We start from the raw sequence: 17605 nt of genomic DNA on the forward strand, positions 1-17605 counted from the left end.
AGGGAAAGAGTGAGAGTTATAATTAGGGATAAAGCTAACAGGTGATCATTACTCGTCATGTAACATGATACAAAGGGTCAGAAGAGGAACTGATTCAGGGTTACAATTTGGACTTCGCAGACAACAGGAGCACTAAATGGTGCTGAGGGGGACTCAATAAAGCGGACCGGCCGCCTAATGTAAGCAATTGTGCACAAATATTGTACGATGACTAGCGTTGCCGGTGCTTTTTTCTGAAAGAGTCAGTTCCTGGCACCCATTCCCTACTTGACTCAACCTAATCTTCAAGAATATTTGTCAAGAACTAAAAAAAATCCAGAAAAGGTTTAACCTCCCCGCCCGGTCTCCCGCGTGACAGGCGGGGATACTGACCACTATACTAACGAGGAGACGTGAGGGCATGAAATGAACAGCTGCTGATGTCTGCACAGCATCCAGCGACCACCTAGATGGCCTAGGGGGTCTCATTTTCCCCCGTCAAACGGCTAGCCCGATCTAAGGCTAATTTCTTTCTTTTTATCGGCACCAGGCTTAAAACTCAGTTTAAGGTGATCGTTCCGGGCTATGTTTGACTTCAGAGTTGAACCTGTCATCCCGCCTTTCCTCAGCAAATCAAGCTACCCATCTCAAGTCTCATGAGCTGAGGACGGCAAAGTCCCTGTGGGCTTAGGACAGTCAAAGAAACCCCTGGGCTGCATGCTAAGCCCCTTTTCGGCTTCACCTTCCGAAACCTGCCCCAGCTTGCGATTCGTTTTTTTCTCACTTCTTGCCCCCATCTCCCACCTTGCCTCATGGTCTCCCCTCCTCTGCGCACCTGACAGTTTGTCTGCCCTTCCACTGCCTGTCTCCAGACTTTCCAAGGAGAAAAGGCAAAGCACTAAAGCGGGCCGGGCAACGGGTCAAGTTCCGCTTTCGGCGGCTAGCAGGAAGGTAGCGTGGCCAAGCGGTCTAAGGCGCTGGATTAAGGCTCCAGTCTCTTCGGAGGCGTGGGTTCAAATCCCACCGCTGCCACTTTTCCTGGCCTTGCATTTTAAAGAAGAATGTAACGTTGACCTCTTCCTTCATTAGTGCCACCTCTGTCGCAATGAGCAAGCGGATGGTATGCCACACCCTGCAGGAAAAAGGTTTCGCTTCTGACGTCTTGCTTTTCTGGACATCCAGTCTCAAGTTTCCCATCTGGAACGGCGCTCCCTGCTGCTTTGTGAAGGCTTGCTGCAAGAGCCTTCGAAACCCAGGAGCTCTTGCGTTGAGCTGTGACACGTCCTGGGAAGACCTCCCGTTGCAGCGGAATGAGCCCCACTTCCAGGGCGTGCTGGTAGCAAATTTCCCACAGCCCACAGGGAGCAAACGATCCCAGGTGTGATGTATCACCAGGAGTGGCTGAGATGAGAGTAAGGGTTCACGCGTGTGCCCGGACCAAGGTTAATGATGGGATTAGAGCTAGGGTTAGATGCAGGGAAAGAGTGAGAGTTATAATTAGGGATAAAGCTAACAGGTGATCATTACTCGTCATGTAACATGATACAAAGGGTCAGAAGAGGAACTGATTCAGGGTTACAATTTGGACTTCGCAGACAACAGGAGCACTAAATGGTGCTGAGGGGGACTCAATAAAGCGGACCGGCCGCCTAATGTAAGCAATTGTGCACAAATATTGTACGATGACTAGCGTTGCCGGTGCTTTTTTCTTAAAGAGTCAGTTCCTGGCACCCATTCCCTACTTGACTCAACCTAATCTTCAAGAATATTTGTCAAGAACTAAAAAAAAATCCAGAAAAGGTTTAACCTCCCCGTCGGAACCCCGGTCTCCCGCGTGACAGGCGGGGATACTGACCACTATACTAACGAGGAGACGTGAGGGCACGAAATGAACAGCTGCTGATGTCTGCACAGCATCCAGCGACCACCTAGATGGCCTAGGGGGTCTCATTTTCCCCCGTCAAACGGCTTGCCCGATCTAAGGCTAATTTCTTTCTTTTTATCGGCACCAGGCTTAAAACTCAGTTTAAGGTGATCGTTCCGGGCTATGTTTGACTCCAGAGTTGAACCTGTCATCCCGCCTTTCCTCAGCAAATCAAGCTACCCATCTCAAGTCTCATGAGCTGAGGACGGCAAAGTCCCTGTGGGCTTAGGACAGTCAAAGAAACCCCTGGGCTGCATGCTAAGCCCCTTTTCGGCTTCACTTTCCGAAACCTGCCCCAGCTTGCGATTCGTTTTTTTCTCACTTCTTGCCCCCATCTCCCACCTTGCCTCATGGTCTCCCCTCCTCTGCGCACCTGACAGTTTGCCTGCCCTTCCACTGCCTGTCTCCAGACTTTCCAAGGAGAAAAGGCAAAGCACTAAAGCGGGCCGGGCAACGGGTCAAGTTCCGCTTTCGGCGGCTAGCAGGAAGGTAGCGTGGCCGAGCGGTCTAAGGCGCTGGATTAAAGCTCAAGTCTCTTCGGAGGCGTGGGTTCAAATCCCACCGCTGCCACTTTTCCTGGCCTTGCATTTTAAAGAAGAACGTAACGTTGACCTCTTCCTTCATTAGTGCCACCTCTGTCGCAATGAGCAAGCGGATGGTATGCCACACCCTGCAGGAAAAAGGTTTCGCTTCTGACGTCTTGCTTTTCTGGACATCCAGTCTCAAGTTTCCCATCTGGAACGGCGCTCCCTGCTGCTTTGTGAAGGCTTGCTGCAAGAGCCTTCGAAACCCAGGAGCTCTTGCGTTGAGCTGTGACGCGTCCTGGGAAGACCTCCCGTTGCAGCGGAATGAGCCCCACTTCCAGGGCGTGCTGGTAGCAAATTTCCCACAGCCCACAGGGAGCAAACGATCCCAGGTGTGATGTATCACCAGGAGAGGCTGAGATGAGAGTAAGGGTTCACGCGTGTGCCCGGACCAAGGTTAATGATGGGATTAGAGCTAGGGTTAGATGCAGGGAAAGAGTGAGAGTTATAATTAGGGATAAAGCTAACAGGTGATCATTACTCGTCATGTAACATGATACAAAGGGTCAGAAGAGGAACTGATTCAGGGTTACAATTTGGACTTCGCAGACAACAGGAGCACTAAATGGTGCTGAGGGGGACTCAATAAAGCGGACCGGCCGCCTAATGTAAGCAATTGTGCACAAATATTGTACGATGACTAGCGTTGCCGGTGCTTTTTTCTTAAAGAGTCAGTTCCTGGCATCCATTCCCTACTTGACTCAACCTAATCTTCAAGAATATTTGTCAAGAACTAAAAAAAATCCAGAAAAGGTTTAACCTGCCCGTCGGGGAATTGAACCCGGGGATACTGACCACTATACTAACGAGGAGACGTGAGGGCATGAAATGAACAGCTGCTGATGTCTGCACAGCATCCAGCGACCACCTAGATGGCCTAGGGGGTCTCATTTTCCCCCGTCAAACGGCTTGCCCGATCTAAGGCTAATTTCTTTCTTTTTATCGGCACCAGGCTTAAAACTCAGTTTAAGGTGATAGTTCCGGGCTATGTTTGACTCCAGAGTTGAATCTGTCATCCCGCATTTCCTCAGCAAATCAAGCTACCCATCTCAAGTCTCATGAGCTGAGGACGGCAAAGTCCCTGTGGGCTTAGGACAGTCAAAGAAACCCCTGGGCTGCATGCTAAGCCCCTTTTCGGCTTCACTTTCCGAAACCTGCCCTAGCTTGCGATTCGTTTTTTTCTCACTTCTTGCCCCCATCTCCCACCTTGCCTCATGGTCTCCCCTCCTCTGCGCACCTGACAGTTTGCCTGCCCTTCCACTGCCTGTCTCCAGACTTTCCAAGGAGAAAAGGCAAAGCACTAAAGCGGGCCGGGCAACGGGTCAAGTTCCGCTTTCGGCGGCTAGCAGGAAGGTAGCGTGGCCGAGCGGTCTAAGGCGCTGGATTAAGGCTCCAGTCTCTTCGGAGGCGTGGGTTCAAATCCCACCGCTGCCACTTTTCCTGGCCTTGCATTTTAAAGAAGAACGTAACGTTGACCTCTTCCTCATTAGTGCCACCTCTGTCGCAATGAGCAAGCGGATGGTATGCCACACCCTGCAGGAAAAAGGTTTCGCTTCTGACGTCTTGCTTTTCTGGACATCCAGTCTCAAGTTTCCCATCTGGAACGGCGCTCCCTGCTGCTTTGTGAAGGCTTGCTGCAAGAGCCTTCGAAACCCAGGAGCTCTTGCGTTGAGCTGTGACGCGTCCTGGGAAGACCTCCCGTTGCAGCGGAATGAGCCCCACTTCCAGGGCGTGCTGGTAGAAAATTTCCCACAGCCCACAGGGAGCAAACGATCCCAGGTGTGATGTATCACCAGGAGAGGCTGAGATGAGAGTAAGGGTTCACGCGTGTGCCCGGACCAAGGTTAATGATGGGATTAGAGCTAGGGTTAGATGCAGGGAAAGAGTGAGAGTTATAATTAGGGATAAAGCTAACAGGTGATCATTACTCGTCATGTAACATGATACAAAGGGTCAGAAGAGGAACTGATTCAGGGTTACAATTTGGACTTCGCAGACAACAGGAGCACTAAATGGTGCTGAGGGGGACTCAATAAAGCGGACCGGCCGCCTAATGTAAGCAATTGTGCACAAATATTGTACGATGACTAGCGTTGCCGGTGCTTTTTTCTTAAAGAGTCAGTTCCTGGCACCCATTCCCTACTTGACTCAACCTAATCTTCAAGAATATTTGTCAAGAACTAAAAAAAATCCAGAAAAGGTTTAACCTCCCCGTCGGGGAATTGAACCCCAGTCTCCCGCGTGACAGGCGGGGATACTGACCACTATACTAACGAGGAGACGTGAGGGCACGAAATGAACAGCTGCTGATGTCTGCACAGCATCCAGCGACCACCTAGATGGCCTAGGGGGTCTCATTTTCCCCCGTCAAACGGCTTGCCCGATCTAAGGCTAATTTCTTTCTTTTTATCGGCACCAGGCTTAAAACTCAGTTTAAGGTGATCGTTCCGGGCTATGTTTGACTCCAGAGTTGAACCTGTCATCCCGCCTTTCCTCAGCAAATCAAGCTACCCATCTCAAGTCTCATGAGCTGAGGACGGCAAAGTCCCTGTGGGCGTAGGACAGTCAAAGAAACCCCTGGGCTGCATGCTAAGCCCCTTTTCGGCTTCACTTTCCGAAACCTGCCCCAGCTTGCGATTCGTTTTTTTCTCACTTCTTGCCCCCATCTCCCACCTTGCCTCATGGTCTCCCCTCCTCTGCGCACCTGACAGTTTGCCTGCCCTTCCACTGCCTGTCTCCAGACTTTCCAAGGAGAAAAGGCAAAGCACTAAAGCGGGCCGGGCAACGGGTCAAGTTCCGCTTTCGGCGGCTAGCAGGAAGGTAGCGTGGCCGAGCGGTCTAAGGCGCTGGATTAAGGCTCCAGTCTCTTCGGAGGCGTGGGTTCAAATCCCACTGCTGCCACTTTTCCTGGCCTTGCATTTTAAAGAAGAACGTAACGTTGACCTCTTCCTTCATTAGTGCCACCTCTGTCGCAATGAGCAAGCGGATGGTATGCCAAACCCTGCAGGAAAAAGGTTTCGCTTCTGACGTCTTGCTTTTCTGGACATCCAGCCTCAAGTTTCCCATCTGGAACGGCGCTCCCTGCTGCTTTGTGAAGGCTTGCTGCAAGAGCCTTCGAAACCCAGGAGCTCTTGCGTTGAGCTGTGACGCGTCCTGGGAAGACCTCCCGTTGCAGCGGAATGAGCCCCACTTCCAGGGCGTGCTGGTAGCAAATTTCCCACAGCCCACAGGGAGCAAACGATCCCAGGTGTGATGTATCACCAGGAGAGGCTGAGATGAGAGTAAGGGTTCACGCGTGTGCCCGGACCAAGGTTAATGATGGGATTAGAGCTAGGGTTAGATGCAGGGAAAGAGTGAGAGTTATAATTAGGGATAAAGCTAACAGGTGATCATTACTCGTCATGTAACATGATACAAAGGGTCAGAAGAGGAACTGATTCAGGGTTACAATTTGGACTTCGCAGACAACAGGAGCACTAAATGGTGCTGAGGGGGACTCAATAAAGCGGACCGGCCGCCTAATGTAAGCAATTGTGCACAAATATTGTACGATGACTAGCGTTGCCGGTGCTTTTTTCTTAAAGAGTCAGTTCCTGGCACCCATTCCCTACTTGACTCAACCTAATCTTCAAGAATATTTGTCAAGAACTAAAAAAAATCCAGAAAAGGTTTAACCTCCCCGTCGTGGAATTGAACCCCGGTCTCCCGCGTGACAGGCGGGGATACTGACCACTATATTAACAAGGAGACGTGAGGGCACTAAATGAACAGCTGCTGATGTCTGCACAGCATCCAGCGACCACCTAGATGACCTAGGGGGTCTCATTTTCCCCCGTCAAACGGCTTGCCCGATCTAAGGCTAATTTCTTTCTTTTTATCGGCACCAGGCTTAAAACTCAGTTTAAGGTGATCGTTCCGGGCTATGTTTGACTCCAGAGTTGAACCTGTCATCCCGCCTTTCCTCAGCAAATCAAGCTACCCATCTCAAGTCTCATGAGCTGAGGACGGCAAAGTCCCTGTGGGCTTAGGACAGTCAAAGAAACCCCTGGGCTGCATGCTAAGCCCCTTTTCGGCTTCACTTTCCGAAACCTGCCCCAGCTTGCGATTCGTTTTTTTCTCACTTCTTGCCCCCATCTCCCACCTTGCCTCATGGTCTCCCCTCCTCTGCGCACCTGACAGTTTGCCTGCCCTTTAATTGCCTGTCTCCAGACTTTCCAAGGAGAAAAGGCAAAGCACTAAAGCGGGCCGGGCAACGGGTCAAGTTCCGCTTTCGGCGGCTAGCAGGAAGGTAGCGTGGCCGAGCGGTCTAAGGCGCTGGATTAAGGCTCCAGTCTCTTCGGAGGCGTGGGTTCAAATCCCACCGCTGCCACTTTTCCTGGCCTTGCATTTTAAAGAAGAACGTAACGTTGACCTCTTCCTTCATTAGTGCCACCTCTGTCGCAATGAGCAAGCGGATGGTATGCCACACCCTGCAGGAAAAAGGTTTCGCTTCTGACGTCTTGCTTTTCTGGACATCCAGTCTCAAGTTTCCCATCTGGAACGGCGCTCCCTGCTGCTTTGTGAAGGCTTGCTGCAAGAGCCTTCGAAACCCAGGAGCTCTTGCGTTGAGCTGTGACGCGTCCTGGGAAGACCTCCCGTTGCAGCGGAATGAGCCCCACTTCCAGGGCGTGCTGGTAGCAAATTTCCCACAGCCCACAGGGAGCAAACGATCCCAGGTGTGATGTATCACCAGGAGAGGCTGAGATGAGAGTAAGGGTTCACGCGTGTGCCCGGACCAAGGTTAATGATGGGATTAGAGCTAGGGTTAGATGCAGGGAAAGAGTGAGAGTTATAATTAGGGATAAAGCTAACAGGTGATCATTACTCGTCATGTAACATGATACAAAGGGTCAGAAGAGGAACTGATTCAGGGTTACAATTTGGACTTCGCAGACATCAGGAGCACTAAATGGTGCTGAGGGGGACTCAATAAAGCGGACCGGCCGCCTAATGTAAGCAATTGTGCACAAATATTGTACGATGACTAGCGTTGCCGGTGCTTTTTTCTTAAAGAGTCAGTTCCTGGCACCCATTCCCTACTTGACTCAACCTAATCTTCAAGAATATTTGTCAAGAACTAAAAAAAATCCAGAAAAGGTTTAACCTCCCCGTCGCCCCGGTCTCCCGCGTGACAGGCGGGGATACTGACCACTATACTAACGAGGAGACGTGAGGGCACGAAATGAACAGCTGCTGATGTCTGCACAGCATCCAGCGACCACCTAGATGGCCTAGGGGGTCTCATTTTCCCCCGTCAAACGGCTTGCCCGATCTAAGGCTAATTTCTTTCTTTTTATCGGCACCAGGCTTAAAACTCAGTTTAAGGTGATCGTTCCGGGCTATGTTTGACTCCAGAGTTGAACCTGTCATCCCGCCTTTCCTCAGCAAATCAAGCTACCCATCTCAAGTCTCATGAGCTGAGGACGGCAAAGTCCCTGTGGGCTTAGGACAGTCAAAGAAACCCCTGGGCTGCATGCTAAGCCCCTTTTCGGCTTCACTTTCCGAAACCTGCCCCAGCTTGCGATTCGTTTTTTTCTCACTTCTTGCCCCCATCTCCCACCTTGCCTCATGGTCTCCCCTCCTCTGCGCACCTGACAGTTTGCCTGCCCTTCCACTGCCTGTCTCCAGACTTTCCAAGGAGAAAAGGCAAAGCACTAAAGCGGGCCGGGCAACGGGTCAAGTTCCGCTTTCGGCGGCTAGCAGGAAGGTAGCGTGGCCGAGCGGTCTAAGGCGCTGGATTAAGGCTCCAGTCTCTTCGGAGGCGTGGGTTCAAATCCCACCGCTGCCACTTTTCCTGGCCTTGCATTTTAAAGAAGAACGTAACGTTGACCTCTTCCTTCATTAGTGCCACCTCTGTCGCAATGAGCAAGCGGATGGTATGCCACACCCTGCAGGAAAAAGGTTTCGCTTCTGACGTCTTGCTTTTCTGGACATCCAGTCTCAAGTTTCCCATCTTGAACGGCGCTCCCTGCTGCTTTGTGAAGGCTTGCTGCAAGAGCCTTCGAAACCCAGGAGCTCTTGCGTTGAGCTGTGACGCGTCCTGGGAAGACCTCCCGTTGCAGCGGAATGAGCCCCACTTCCAGGGCGTGCTGGTAGCAAATTTCCCACAGCCCACAGGGAGCAAACGATCCCAGGTGTGATGTATCACCAGGAGAGGCTGAGATGAGAGTAAGGGTTCACGCGTGTGCCCGGACCAAGGTTAATGATGGGATTAGAGCTAGGGTTAGATGCAGGGAAAGAGTGAGAGTTATAATTAGGGATAAAGCTAACAGGTGATCATTACTCGTCATGTAACATGATACAAAGGGTCACAAGAGGAACTGATTCAGGGTTACAATTTGGACTTCGCAGACAACAGGAGCACTAAATGGTGCTGAGGGGGACTCAATAAAGCGGACCGGCCGCCTAATGTAAGCAATTGTGCACAAATATTGTACGATGACTAGCGTTGCCGGTGCTTTTTTCTGAAAGAGTCAGTTCCTGGCACCCATTCCCTACTTGACTCAACCTAATCTTCAAGAATATTTGTCAAGAACTAAAAAAAATCCAGAAAAGGTTTACCCTCGGTCTCCCGCGTGACAGGCGGGGATACTGACCACTATACTAACGAGGAGACGTGAGGGCATGAAATGAACAGCTGCTGATGTCTGCACAGCATCCAGCGACCACCTAGATGGCCTAGGGGGTCTCATTTTCCCCCGTCAAACGGCTTGCCCGATCTAAGGCTAATTTCTTTCTTTTTATCGGCACCAGGCTTAAAACTCAGTTTAAGGTGATCGTTCCGGGCTATGTTTGACTCCAGAGTTGAACCTGTCATCCCGCCTTTCCTCAGCAAATCAAGCTACCCATCTCAAGTCTCATGAGCTGAGGACGGCAAAGTCCCTGTGGGCTTAGGACAGTCAAAGAAACCCCTGGGCTGCATGCTAAGCCCCTTTTCGGCTTCACTTTCCGAAACCTGCCCCAGCTTGCGATTCGTTTTTTTCTCACTTCTTGCCCCCATCTCCCACCTTGCCTCATGGTCTCCCCTCCTCTGCGCACCTGACAGTTTGCCTGCCCTTCCACTGCCTGTCTCCAGACTTTCCAAGGAGAAAAGGCAAAGCACTAAAGCGGGCCGGGCAACGGGTCAAGTTCCGCTTTCGGCGGCTAGCAGGAAGGTAGCGTGGCGGAGCGGTCTAAGGCGCTGGATTAAGGCTCCAGTCTCTTCGGAGGCGTGGGTTCAAATCCCACCGCTGCCACTTTTCCTGGCCTTGCATTTTAAAGAAGAACGTAACGTTGACCTCTTCCTTCATTAGTGCCACCTCTGTCGCAATGAGCAAGCGGATGGTATGCCACACCCTGCAGGAAAAAGCTTTCGCTTCTGACGTCTTGCTTTTCTGGACATCCAGTCTCAAGTTTCCCATCTGGAACGGCGCTCCCTGCTGCTTTGTGAAGGCTTGCTGCAAGAGCCTTCGAAACCCAGGAGCTCTTGCGTTGAGCTGTGACGCGTCCTGGGAAGACCTCCCGTTGCAGCGGAATGAGCCCCACTTCCAGGGCGTGCTGGTAGCAAATTTCCCACAGCCCACAGGGAGCAAACGATCCCAGGTGTGATGTATCACCAGGAGAGGCTGAGATGAGAGTAAGGGTTCACGCGTGTGCCCGGACCAAGGTTAATGATGGGATTAGAGCTAGGGTTAGATGCAGGGAAAGAGTGAGAGTTATAATTAGGGATAAAGCTAACAGGTGATCATTACTCGTCATGTAACATGATACAAAGGGTCAGAAGAGGAACTGATTCAGGGTTACAATTTGGACTTCGCAGACAACAGGAGCACTAAATGGTGCTGAGGGGGACTCAATAAAGCGGACCGGCCGCCTAATGTAAGCAATTGTGCACAAATATTGTACGATGACTAGCGTTGCCGGTGCTTTTTTCTTAAAGAGTCAGTTCCTGGCATCCATTCCCTACTTGACTCAACCTAATCTTCAAGAATATTTGTCAAGAACTAAAAAAAATCCAGAAAAGGTTTAACCTGCCCGTCGGGGAATTGAACCCGGGGATACTGACCACTATACTAACGAGGAGACGTGAGGGCATGAAATGAACAGCTGCTGATGTCTGCACAGCATCCAGCGACCACCTAGATGGCCTAGGGGGTCTCATTTTCCCCCGTCAAACGGCTTGCCCGATCTAAGGCTAATTTCTTTCTTTTTATCGGCACCAGGCTTAAAACTCAGTTTAAGGTGATAGTTCCGGGCTATGTTTGACTCCAGAGTTGAATCTGTCATCCCGCATTTCCTCAGCAAATCAAGCTACCCATCTCAAGTCTCATGAGCTGAGGACGGCAAAGTCCCTGTGGGCTTAGGACAGTCAAAGAAACCCCTGGGCTGCATGCTAAGCCCCTTTTCGGCTTCACTTTCCGAAACCTGCCCTAGCTTGCGATTCGTTTTTTTCTCACTTCTTGCCCCCATCTCCCACCTTGCCTCATGGTCTCCCCTCCTCTGCGCACCTGACAGTTTGCCTGCCCTTCCACTGCCTGTCTCCAGACTTTCCAAGGAGAAAAGGCAAAGCACTAAAGCGGGCCGGGCAACGGGTCAAGTTCCGCTTTCGGCGGCTAGCAGGAAGGTAGCGTGGCCGAGCGGTCTAAGGCGCTGGATTAAGGCTCCAGTCTCTTCGGAGGCGTGGGTTCAAATCCCACCGCTGCCACTTTTCCTGGCCTTGCATTTTAAAGAAGAACGTAACGTTGACCTCTTCCTCATTAGTGCCACCTCTGTCGCAATGAGCAAGCGGATGGTATGCCACACCCTGCAGGAAAAAGGTTTCGCTTCTGACGTCTTGCTTTTCTGGACATCCAGTCTCAAGTTTCCCATCTGGAACGGCGCTCCCTGCTGCTTTGTGAAGGCTTGCTGCAAGAGCCTTCGAAACCCAGGAGCTCTTGCGTTGAGCTGTGACGCGTCCTGGGAAGACCTCCCGTTGCAGCGGAATGAGCCCCACTTCCAGGGCGTGCTGGTAGAAAATTTCCCACAGCCCACAGGGAGCAAACGATCCCAGGTGTGATGTATCACCAGGAGAGGCTGAGATGAGAGTAAGGGTTCACGCGTGTGCCCGGACCAAGGTTAATGATGGGATTAGAGCTAGGGTTAGATGCAGGGAAAGAGTGAGAGTTATAATTAGGGATAAAGCTAACAGGTGATCATTACTCGTCATGTAACATGATACAAAGGGTCAGAAGAGGAACTGATTCAGGGTTACAATTTGGACTTCGCAGACAACAGGAGCACTAAATGGTGCTGAGGGGGACTCAATAAAGCGGACCGGCCGCCTAATGTAAGCAATTGTGCACAAATATTGTACGATGACTAGCGTTGCCGGTGCTTTTTTCTTAAAGAGTCAGTTCCTGGCACCCATTCCCTACTTGACTCAACCTAATCTTCAAGAATATTTGTCAAGAACTAAAAAAAATCCAGAAAAGGTTTAACCTCCCCGTCGGGGAATTGAACCCCAGTCTCCCGCGTGACAGGCGGGGATACTGACCACTATACTAACGAGGAGACGTGAGGGCACGAAATGAACAGCTGCTGATGTCTGCACAGCATCCAGCGACCACCTAGATGGCCTAGGGGGTCTCATTTTCCCCCGTCAAACGGCTTGCCCGATCTAAGGCTAATTTCTTTCTTTTTATCGGCACCAGGCTTAAAACTCAGTTTAAGGTGATCGTTCCGGGCTATGTTTGACTCCAGAGTTGAACCTGTCATCCCGCCTTTCCTCAGCAAATCAAGCTACCCATCTCAAGTCTCATGAGCTGAGGACGGCAAAGTCCCTGTGGGCGTAGGACAGTCAAAGAAACCCCTGGGCTGCATGCTAAGCCCCTTTTCGGCTTCACTTTCCGAAACCTGCCCCAGCTTGCGATTCGTTTTTTTCTCACTTCTTGCCCCCATCTCCCACCTTGCCTCATGGTCTCCCCTCCTCTGCGCACCTGACAGTTTGCCTGCCCTTCCACTGCCTGTCTCCAGACTTTCCAAGGAGAAAAGGCAAAGCACTAAAGCGGGCCGGGCAACGGGTCAAGTTCCGCTTTCGGCGGCTAGCAGGAAGGTAGCGTGGCCGAGCGGTCTAAGGCGCTGGATTAAGGCTCCAGTCTCTTCGGAGGCGTGGGTTCAAATCCCACTGCTGCCACTTTTCCTGGCCTTGCATTTTAAAGAAGAACGTAACGTTGACCTCTTCCTTCATTAGTGCCACCTCTGTCGCAATGAGCAAGCGGATGGTATGCCAAACCCTGCAGGAAAAAGGTTTCGCTTCTGACGTCTTGCTTTTCTGGACATCCAGCCTCAAGTTTCCCATCTGGAACGGCGCTCCCTGCTGCTTTGTGAAGGCTTGCTGCAAGAGCCTTCGAAACCCAGGAGCTCTTGCGTTGAGCTGTGACGCGTCCTGGGAAGACCTCCCGTTGCAGCGGAATGAGCCCCACTTCCAGGGCGTGCTGGTAGCAAATTTCCCACAGCCCACAGGGAGCAAACGATCCCAGGTGTGATGTATCACCAGGAGAGGCTGAGATGAGAGTAAGGGTTCACGCGTGTGCCCGGACCAAGGTTAATGATGGGATTAGAGCTAGGGTTAGATGCAGGGAAAGAGTGAGAGTTATAATTAGGGATAAAGCTAACAGGTGATCATTACTCGTCATGTAACATGATACAAAGGGTCAGAAGAGGAACTGATTCAGGGTTACAATTTGGACTTCGCAGACAACAGGAGCACTAAATGGTGCTGAGGGGGACTCAATAAAGCGGACCGGCCGCCTAATGTAAGCAATTGTGCACAAATATTGTACGATGACTAGCGTTGCCGGTGCTTTTTTCTTAAAGAGTCAGTTCCTGGCACCCATTCCCTACTTGACTCAACCTAATCTTCAAGAATATTTGTCAAGAACTAAAAAAAATCCAGAAAAGGTTTAACCTCCCCGTCGTGGAATTGAACCCCGGTCTCCCGCGTGACAGGCGGGGATACTGACCACTATATTAACAAGGAGACGTGAGGGCACTAAATGAACAGCTGCTGATGTCTGCACAGCATCCAGCGACCACCTAGATGGCCTAGGGGGTCTCATTTTCCCCCGTCAAACGGCTTGCCCGATCTAAGGCTAATTTCTTTCTTTTTATCGGCACCAGGCTTAAAACTCAGTTTAAGGTGATCGTTCCGGGCTATGTTTGACTCCAGAGTTGAACCTGTCATCCCGCCTTTCCTCAGCAAATCAAGCTACCCATCTCAAGTCTCATGAGCTGAGGACGGCAAAGTCCCTGTGGGCTTAGGACAGTCAAAGAAACCCCTGGGCTGCATGCTAAGCCCCTTTTCGGCTTCACTTTCCGAAACCTGCCCCAGCTTGCGATTCGTTTTTTTCTCACTTCTTGCCCCCATCTCCCACCTTGCCTCATGGTCTCCCCTCCTCTGCGCACCTGACAGTTTGCCTGCCCTTTAATTGCCTGTCTCCAGACTTTCCAAGGAGAAAAGGCAAAGCACTAAAGCGGGCCGGGCAACGGGTCAAGTTCCGCTTTCGGCGGCTAGCAGGAAGGTAGCGTGGCCGAGCGGTCTAAGGCGCTGGATTAAGGCTCCAGTCTCTTCGGAGGCGTGGGTTCAAATCCCACCGCTGCCACTTTTCCTGGCCTTGCATTTTAAAGAAGAACGTAACGTTGACCTCTTCCTTCATTAGTGCCACCTCTGTCGCAATGAGCAAGCGGATGGTATGCCACACCCTGCAGGAAAAAGGTTTCGCTTCTGACGTCTTGCTTTTCTGGACATCCAGTCTCAAGTTTCCCATCTGGAACGGCGCTCCCTGCTGCTTTGTGAAGGCTTGCTGCAAGAGCCTTCGAAACCCAGGAGCTCTTGCGTTGAGCTGTGACGCGTCCTGGGAAGACCTCCCGTTGCAGCGGAATGAGCCCCACTTCCAGGGCGTGCTGGTAGCAAATTTCCCACAGCCCACAGGGAGCAAACGATCCCAGGTGTGATGTATCACCAGGAGAGGCTGAGATGAGAGTAAGGGTTCACGCGTGTGCCCGGACCAAGGTTAATGATGGGATTAGAGCTAGGGTTAGATGCAGGGAAAGAGTGAGAGTTATAATTAGGGATAAAGCTAACAGGTGATCATTACTCGTCATGTAACATGATACAAAGGGTCAGAAGAGGAACTGATTCAGGGTTACAATTTGGACTTCGCAGACATCAGGAGCACTAAATGGTGCTGAGGGGGACTCAATAAAGCGGACCGGCCGCCTAATGTAAGCAATTGTGCGCAAATATTGTACGATGACTAGCGTTGCCGGTGCTTTTTTCTTAAAGAGTCAGTTCCTGGCACCCATTCCCTACTTGACTCAACCTAATCTTCAAGAATATTTGTCAAGAACTAAAAAAAATCCAGAAAAGGTTTAACCTCCCCGTCGCCCCGGTCTCCCGCGTGACAGGCGGGGATACTGACCACTATACTAACGAGGAGACGTGAGGGCACGAAATGAACAGCTGCTGATGTCTGCACAGCATCCAGCGACCACCTAGATGGCCTAGGGGGTCTCATTTTCCCCCGTCAAACGGCTTGCCCGATCTAAGGCTAATTTCTTTCTTTTTATCGGCACCAGGCTTAAAACTCAGTTTAAGGTGATCGTTCCGGGCTATGTTTGACTCCAGAGTTGAACCTGTCATCCCGCCTTTCCTCAGCAAATCAAGCTACCCATCTCAAGTCTCATGAGCTGAGGACGGCAAAGTCCCTGTGGGCTTAGGACAGTCAAAGAAACCCCTGGGCTGCATGCTAAGCCCCTTTTCGGCTTCACTTTCCGAAACCTGCCCCAGCTTGCGATTCGTTTTTTTCTCACTTCTTGCCCCCATCTCCCACCTTGCCTCATGGTCTCCCCTCCTCTGCGCACCTGACAGTTTGCCTGCCCTTCCACTGCCTGTCTCCAGACTTTCCAAGGAGAAAAGGCAAAGCACTAAAGCGGGCCGGGCAACGGGTCAAGTTCCGCTTTCGGCGGCTAGCAGGAAGGTAGCGTGGCCGAGCGGTCTAAGGCGCTGGATTAAGGCTCCAGTCTCTTCGGAGGCGTGGGTTCAAATCCCACCGCTGCCACTTTTCCTGGCCTTGCATTTTAAAGAAGAACGTAACGTTGACCTCTTCCTTCATTAGTGCCACCTCTGTCGCAATGAGCAAGCGGATGGTATGCCACACCCTGCAGGAAAAAGGTTTCGCTTCTGACGTCTTGCTTTTCTGGACATCCAGTCTCAAGTTTCCCATCTTGAACGGCGCTCCCTGCTGCTTTGTGAAGGCTTGCTGCAAGAGCCTTCGAAACCCAGGAGCTCTTGCGTTGAGCTGTGACGCGTCCTGGGAAGACCTCCCGTTGCAGCGGAATGAGCCCCACTTCCAGGGCGTGCTGGTAGCAAATTTCCCACAGCCCACAGGGAGCAAACGATCCCAGGTGTGATGTATCACCAGGAGAGGCTGAGATGAGAGTAAGGGTTCACGCGTGTGCCCGGACCAAGGTTAATGATGGGATTAGAGCTAGGGTTAGATGCAGGGAAAGAGTGAGAGTTATAATTAGGGATAAAGCTAACAGGTGATCATTACTCGTCATGTAACATGATACAAAGGGTCACAAGAGGAACTGATTCAGGGTTACAATTTGGACTTCGCAGACAACAGGAGCACTAAATGGTGCTGAGGGGGACTCAATAAAGCGGACCGGCCGCCTAATGTAAGCAATTGTGCACAAATATTGTACGATGACTAGCGTTGCCGGTGCTTTTTTCTGAAAGAGTCAGTTCCTGGCACCCATTCCCTACTTGACTCAACCTAATCTTCAAGAATATTTGTCAAGAACTAAAAAAAATCCAGAAAAGGTTTACCCTCGGTCTCCCGCGTGACAGGCGGGGATACTGACCACTATACTAACGAGGAGACGTGAGGGCATGAAATGAACAGCTGCTGATGTCTGCACAGCATCCAGCGACCACCTAGATGGCCTAGGGGGTCTCATTTTCCCCCGTCAAACGGCTTGCCCGATCTAAGGCTAATTTCTTTCTTTTTATCGGCACCAGGCTTAAAACTCAGTTTAAGGTGATCGTTCCGGGCTATGTTTGACTCCAGAGTTGAACCTGTCATCCCGCCTTTCCTCAGCAAATCAAGCTACCCATCTCAAGTCTCATGAGCTGAGGACGGCAAAGTCCCTGTGGGCTTAGGACAGTCAAAGAAACCCCTGGGCTGCATGCTAAGCCCCTTTTCGGCTTCACTTTCCGAAACCTGCCCCAGCTTGCGATTCGTTTTTTTCTCACTTCTTGCCCCCATCTCCCACCTTGCCTCATGGTCTCCCCTCCTCTGCGCACCTGACAGTTTGCCTGCCCTTCCACTGCCTGTCTCCAGACTTTCCAAGGAGAAAAGGCAAAGCACTAAAGCGGGCCGGGCAACGGGTCAAGTTCCGCTTTCGGCGGCTAGCAGGAAGGTAGCGTGGCGGAGCGGTCTAAGGCGCTGGATTAAGGCTCCAGTCTCTTCGGAGGCGTGGGTTCAAATCCCACCGCTGCCACTTTTCCTGGCCTTGCATTTTAAAGAAGAACGTAACGTTGACCTCTTCCTTCATTAGTGCCACCTCTGTCGCAATGAGCAAGCGGATGGTATGCCACACCCTGCAGGAAAAAGGTTTCGCTTCTGACGTCTTGCTTTTCTGGACATCCAGTCTCAAGTTTCCCATCTGGAACGGCGCTCCCTGCTGCTTTGTGAAGGCTTGCTGCAAGAGCCTTCGAAACCCAGGAGCTCTTGCGTTGAGCTGTGACGTGTCCTGGGAAGACCTCCCGTTGCAGCGGAATGAGCCCCACTTCCAGGGCGTGCTGGTAGCAAATTTCCCACAGCCCACAGGGAGCAAACGATCCCAGGTGTGATGTATCACCAGGAGAGGCTGAGATGAGAGTAAGGGTTCACGCGTGTGCCCGGACCAAGGTTAATGATGGGATTAGAGCTAGGGTTAGATGCAGGGAAAGAGTGAGAGTTATAATTAGGGATAAAGCTAACAGGTGATCATTACTCGTCATGTAACATGATACAAAGGGTCAGAAGAGGAACTGATTCAGGGTTACAATTTGGAC

The 17605-nt window shown here is 51.3% G+C and overlaps 7 non-coding genes across 7 annotated transcripts; all 7 read left to right on the forward strand.

Annotated features, from left to right (window-relative positions):
* Positions 1 to 2391: 2391 nt before the first annotated feature.
* On the forward strand, positions 2392 to 2473 carry TRNAF-AAA (transfer RNA phenylalanine (anticodon AAA)). Its single transcript has one exon. It is a non-coding gene; the product is annotated as a tRNA-Phe (tRNA).
* A 1366-nt stretch (positions 2474 to 3839) lies between these two features.
* On the forward strand, positions 3840 to 3921 carry TRNAL-AAG (transfer RNA leucine (anticodon AAG)). The gene has a single exon. It is a non-coding gene; the product is annotated as a tRNA-Leu (tRNA).
* Positions 3922 to 6774: 2853 nt separating this feature from the next.
* TRNAL-AAG (transfer RNA leucine (anticodon AAG)) lies at positions 6775 to 6856 on the forward strand. The gene has a single exon. It is a non-coding gene; the product is annotated as a tRNA-Leu (tRNA).
* A 1376-nt stretch (positions 6857 to 8232) lies between these two features.
* On the forward strand, positions 8233 to 8314 carry TRNAL-AAG (transfer RNA leucine (anticodon AAG)). The gene has a single exon. It is a non-coding gene; the product is annotated as a tRNA-Leu (tRNA).
* Positions 8315 to 11127: 2813 nt separating this feature from the next.
* TRNAL-AAG (transfer RNA leucine (anticodon AAG)) lies at positions 11128 to 11209 on the forward strand. Its single transcript has one exon. It is a non-coding gene; the product is annotated as a tRNA-Leu (tRNA).
* A 2853-nt stretch (positions 11210 to 14062) lies between these two features.
* Positions 14063 to 14144, forward strand: TRNAL-AAG (transfer RNA leucine (anticodon AAG)). Its single transcript has one exon. It is a non-coding gene; the product is annotated as a tRNA-Leu (tRNA).
* A 1376-nt stretch (positions 14145 to 15520) lies between these two features.
* Positions 15521 to 15602, forward strand: TRNAL-AAG (transfer RNA leucine (anticodon AAG)). The gene has a single exon. It is a non-coding gene; the product is annotated as a tRNA-Leu (tRNA).
* The last annotated feature ends 2003 nt before the right edge of the window (positions 15603 to 17605 follow it).

Source organism: Ambystoma mexicanum, unplaced genomic scaffold (genome assembly GCF_040938575.1).
Source record: "Ambystoma mexicanum isolate Mex_15411 unplaced genomic scaffold, UKY_AmexF1_1 Mex_scaf89, whole genome shotgun sequence".
Lineage (NCBI taxonomy): Eukaryota > Metazoa > Chordata > Amphibia > Caudata > Ambystomatidae > Ambystoma > Ambystoma mexicanum.